Source organism: Dendropsophus ebraccatus, chromosome 12 (assembly GCF_027789765.1).
Source record: "Dendropsophus ebraccatus isolate aDenEbr1 chromosome 12, aDenEbr1.pat, whole genome shotgun sequence".
Classification (NCBI taxonomy): Eukaryota; Metazoa; Chordata; class Amphibia; order Anura; family Hylidae; genus Dendropsophus; species Dendropsophus ebraccatus.
This window is the reverse complement of record NC_091465.1, coordinates 75,254,555-75,260,554: the sequence shown is the minus strand read 5'-3', so window position 1 is coordinate 75,260,554 and position 6,000 is coordinate 75,254,555.

The following is a 6,000-nucleotide window of genomic DNA, read 5'->3' as shown; positions in this document are numbered from 1 at the left end:
ACCCATCTAAACCTGATAAAAAATGTAGCTGATCAATGGGCTCAGTGTGCGATTATAGGGAACAGGGTGGATTTCTTTTTTCCTCTTTTCTCTGAAAGCCCTTTGATATATCTGGTACATTATAAAAACATCTAGAGAAGAAGGAGACAGTGTAATGTTCTCTCCGACGACCACAAATCTGATGAATAACCCCTGTGTTACTCCCCGTATTACGCTGCCAGCGTGTTCTCTCCTCTTACTGGTCAGGCTTTTCTCCCTCTTGTCCCATTGTGCCTTTTAATGGCTGCCTGTAGTTCCTCTCGATTGCTCTACTTGTTTTTCATTTCTTATGTGCTGTATTATTAAACAGGACCTGTGCTCGCCGCCTCTAAGAATCTCACCCTGTTTGCAGCTTCTCCTCCGTCAGTATAGGTTGTTCTTAGCTACCAAAGGGGTTATGGGTAGTGTTGAGCGTAGAGGTCAAACTGTACAAGTTCGGCAATGTTCTCTGACCCAAATGTTGTGACTCCCCTGATCTGCAGAAGTTGGATGCAGCCCTAGGGAGTCCTGTGAAACATAAGTACAGACTATGGTTGTTCATCTTCTCCGCTCGACACTAGTTATAGGGCTAAATCCTTCTTTTGGTGTTGAAAGAGACATGGTGCACTGTGCAATTGTGTCCAGCCCTCGGTCTACTTGCCTCCCAGCATGGCAATGCTGCTCCTGTGGTTCTTCCTGGTATGCATCAAAAGCAAGCACCAGATACCAAACACCTCCCTGCTATCTGTGGCTAGGGCAAAAGGGCAACTGATTTGAGGCCTGCACTACCCACATGAGATTGCATGCTAGCGCTATCCTTAAAGGGGTTGGCCACTTTATAGTAAAATAGATCAGTACAAAGTATTAGTAAGTGTAGTCACTGTATATACTGACAGCAGCTGTGTACCTCATAGAGCTAAAATCAGACTCCCCTCCTCCAGGCTGTGCTGTCCTGCTCTGTGGAGAGTCTGTCCATAAGATGGCCGACATGGAGGAGCATGTGACCATGCCCCGCCCCCTGTGCCCTCCATTGACATATACTGGCTCAGTGGTGGACACTGAGGGGCGGGGCATGGTCACATGCTCCTCCATGTCAGCAATCTTATGGACCAAACCACCACAGAGCAGGACAGCACAGCCTGGAGGAGGAGAGTCTGATTTTAGCTCTATAAGGTACACAGGGAGCTGCTGTCAGTATATACAGTGAGTACACTTACTAATACTATACACTGAACTATTTTACCATAAAGTGGCCAACCCCTTTAAGGCCCTATTCGGCCAATATCGGCCGTTACGGACCATAATTGTTCCGTGGAATAGAGGGCAAAGATCAGCCGACATTGTTCATGTCGGTTGATCGTTGCAATCATTTGTTTTTCAACCATGTTGAAAAACAAGCAACTGTGGTAGCAGCGATTTGCTGCCATCGCTCTGCGGCATAGGAGCGGCAGCAGCAAACCGCCGCTACCCTCTATGGGCAATCACCCGGGCAGCCCCCCCACGGCCCTGCTTGCACTCACCCGCTGACCGCTAGACTAGGGCTAGACTAGGGCTTTAGAGTATGATCCCTATATATATTCCAAGCCAGAAATCTCTCCAGAAGCAAGGACTACCCATCTGTAAACAGATGTTTCAGAGATATTACCATCTCTAAAAGGTGGCATCAGAGAGCTGCTTTGCATATCCTTCTCATAGTTCCCAGTGGGGAAAAAATGGCCTATGAGTTTGTCCTTAAAGGGAATCTGTCACTAGATTTATGCTGCCTTAAAGGTTCACTGTCATTATAATTTTCAAAATCTAAATAAACAGCATATATAGTGATATAAAGCAAATTAGTAATTTACATTAATTATATATTTTTTATTTATCATGCTGTAATACAAAGTTATACTTACCTGTATCCAGGTGCAATCTCCTGAAGGCAGCTTTTTAGTCATGTGCTGGTTAGAAAAAAATGGACTAAATGCAAGAAGTCCCGGCCAGTACAGATAGTCATGGCTCAATGCCTGCCTTCTCTGTGAGCACAGATGACCTGGAGTTCCTGTGTTCAGTCCCTTTTTTTTTCAATCAGCTCAAGACTAAAAAGCTACCTTAAGGAGACTCGACCTGGATAAAAGTAAGTATAGCTTTGTTTTAGAGCATGATAACTAAAAGAAAAATAATGAATGAAAATTGCTTTATATCACATCCCCTCTTGAATTAGATTTAGAAAGTTATAACAACAGCGACACTTTAAATAAGGGCAGCATAAAATAGTGACAGAAATTCTGAACAGATTTGTGTATTACTCTTCAGACATTCTTTAGTAATGGAAAAGAATGGGCTTAAAGGGGTTGTCCGGCGATAAAAAATTATTCACAGAATAACACACATTACAAAGTTATACAACTTTGTAATGTATGTTATGTCTGTGAATGGCCCCCTTCCCCGTGTTTCCCCCCACCCACGCTAGACCCGGAAGTGTGGTGCATTATACTCACCGCATCTCGTGTCGTCCACGGTCTCCGATCGTCAGCAGTGACGTCTTCTTCGGGAGGCCAGCGGATCTTCCCGAGTGCCGGCCGCCCTCTGCAGCGTCATCCGAAGCTCAGCCGCGATTGGCTGAGCATAACTGTGCTCAGCCAATCGCGGCTGAGCGGCTGATGACGCGGCCACGTCATCAGCTGCTCAGCCGCGATTGGCTGAGCACAGTTATGCTCAGCCAATCGCGGCTGAGCTTCGGATGACGCTGCAGAGGGCGGCCGGCACTCGGGAAGATCCGCTGGCCTCCCGAAGAAGACGTCACTGCTGAGGATCGGAGACCGTGGTCGGCACGTGACAGGTAATGTATAGCGCACCACACTTCCGGTTACACGGGTGGGGGTGGTGGGACACGGGGAAGGGGGCCATTCACAGACATAACATACATTACAAAGTTGTATAACTTTGTAATGTGTGTTATTCTGTGAATAATTTTTTATCGCCGGACAACCCCTTTAAGGCCATGACGCTAACTCCTCCCCCTGGCTGCTGATTGACAGCTGTTTACCTATACACAGTATAGATAAACAACTACCAACTACCAGATTCTGCTGTTGCTCATGAATATCCAGGACTACTGAGCGCACTTACATAGTGGAGATGACTACTTATTGTCTATGTTATTCAGAAGGAGTTCTTTAAATCAGCTGCACAGAGCAATGTAAGCTGTATGCAATGTAATCTCTCTGACATGGAGATAGAGGAGCGGCTGCACATCACACCTATGGCTGATACTAATGCTGCTAAGCCTATTTTAAAAAACCAACTTCAGGATGTTGGAATATGAATTGATCAAGCCATATCGCCCCGTGTACCAACGTGCAGGTCTCCTGGTTCACACGGGTCCCTACGCTAACTCCACACCGCGTCGGTCAGTGACCGCCACCCCCGCAAAGCGTGCACGTGCATTGCATGCAATGTAAGCTCTCTGTTACTAGTGTATTCTTTACTTAGAAAGGACAGCATAAACCTACTGACAGAGTTTCTTTAAGGAACATTACCCCTTTGGTCCCACAATGATAGGTCTGCCCCTGTTCTCTACCAAAACAGCTGTCTGCAGATGGGTAGCCTTTTTCTAGCTTGTCATGTATCCCCAGTCATGTTCTAAGACTCCTCGCTGGATTGATACACTGACTTGAAGGGAAAGCTAACTCTAAAAGGGTGGCATCAGAGAGCTGTTTTGCATATCCTTTCTTCCCCAGAATTCCCAGTAGAACATGAATAGCCTCCACACGTCTGTGTTACACTGTGACGGCCGTATGTTATTGAACCGTTCCTTATGTGCATCTTCACAAGTCATCGGATTAGATATCCGGGGTAAATCGTCCTTTGTAGAAAATGATGAGTTTTGTGCCAAGCTCGGCTCTGCTACATCTGTAAGTCCAAGCTACATGGTAATCTCCGCTATACAAACATCTTCTGACTAATACACTTGACTTGCAACCTACTTTCTCTCGAGTCTCTTTCCAGCAGAAGTCGATGTAACTATTGCATGGCTGTCGACGATTTCCATTGATTTCTATTGAGTGCGTTTCTGTATACTACAACTCCCTGGCGGTCATTTTTATTGAAGAACATTTCAGTCATCCTCTCTGGAGCTTTATATATACCTATTATTGGTGTTCCATATACATTCTGTACCATTCCTAATTCGTTGAAGGTCGCTGATCACAGTGTCGGTATCTTTGTGCCGCTGCTTTGTTACTTTGCATATATATATATTGTAAGGAGTGGACGCCTTCCTTTTCCCGCCAATCTCTGACAGCATCTATCTCTTCCTCCTTTCTACCAAGCTTGCTGTTGTTATAGATACACTCATGTCAGTCAGGCCTTCTCTTTCATGGCGTGCCGCTATGTCACCCTGTCTCTCCCAATACAGATAGTATCAGCGTGGTAGGCTCCACATTCTCCCTGACGGTGATTAACCTGTCTTTTCTTCCTTCATGTCTTAGTCCTCCCTTTACCAGCGCATGTAGTTTCATCATGTCACATCAACATGTATCCTGGAGAGGAGCGATTGTCATCCTGTCACGGAGGTGTCACCATGTCACACAGCCCCTTTCCATGTAGACGGCATCTTCTGTTGCCTTGTCTCCACCAGGCGTGTCACGTAGTCCTTTGTCCCCACAAATGATATCTCGACGTCCCATATCACAAGAATGTCTTACATTGTCCTCTATGTCCGTAAGTATCGTCAGACTATGTAGGTCACCACAGCCAGACACATGAGTGCCACATAGGAGGTGGTGACACACTTTCTTCTGTAGAACCTTCACGCTGTCCTTTGCTTGTACTCAGCTTGAACCAGTCTGCGTTTATGGCTGTACTACAACGTCCAGCACAATGACAGCGGTAGCAGAATTTTTGCAACATCTGGGAACCACATCAATGTCTACTATTTCTACACACAATTAGGCTATGTTTACACTACGTAAAAGTACGCCCGTTGTTGCCGATGGCAACAACGGCCGTACTTTTGGGGTGGTGGAACAATGCCTTACTTTCAATGGGATCCCGTCCGGAGCGTATACACATTGTATATGCTCCGGCCGGGATCTCATACGGGGCCGCAAATAACTGACATGTCAGTTTTCTGCGGCCGGAATTCACTGAATTCCGTCCGCAGAAAGCCCTGTCAGTTCACACAGTGAAGCAAGCGGCTCCGGCCGCTTGCTTCACTGTGTGCTATGGGAAGCTCTGATGCGGGCGCGCGCTGATGCCCCCGCATCAGAGCTCTGCGGCCGGAAACATCATCCGGCCGGTACCAGAGACCGGCCGTTCCGTGACCCAGCCGGGGTCACGGAACGGCCGGTCTCATACGACGTGTGAACATAGCCTTAAAGTTCATCAAAAGACCACCGAATTATGAAGACCACGTTTGATCCAATGATGAGCGAACCTCCGAAATTTGTTTCATGGGGTCATACTCGAATTCATATCAGATTCAATGGGCATCACATGCATGGCCCTAAACTGAATTGAGTGCCTGGTAGTGTTGAGGAAGCACTAAAATGCTTGAGTGCTTGTTACCCAAGTAGCGATCTCTATTGAAATCAATAGGAAACTCAAGCATTTATAGGGGTTATCCAGCATTAGAAAACCATGGCCACTTTCTTCCAGAGACAGCACCACTTTTGTCTCCAGTTCAGATGTGGTTTGCAATTAAGCTCCATTCACTTCAATGGAATCAAGTTGCAAAACCTGCACCCAAACCGGAGACAAAAGTGGTGCAGGTGCCTGGTGAACCTAGTTCATTTTTTTCATTCAAATTTTTCTTGATTTTCTCCCTTGAAGGGGAGCTCTGATGTGTCTTGCAGAAACCTATTGCATTTTTTCGTTCTATGTTTTGTATATTAAGTTTAAACATTCCTTCAAGGGATGAAATAGAACAAAAAATCTAATGAAAAAAAAAATTGAAATAGTTTACTGCAGGGAGCTATAAGAGTTATTAAAGGTGTATTG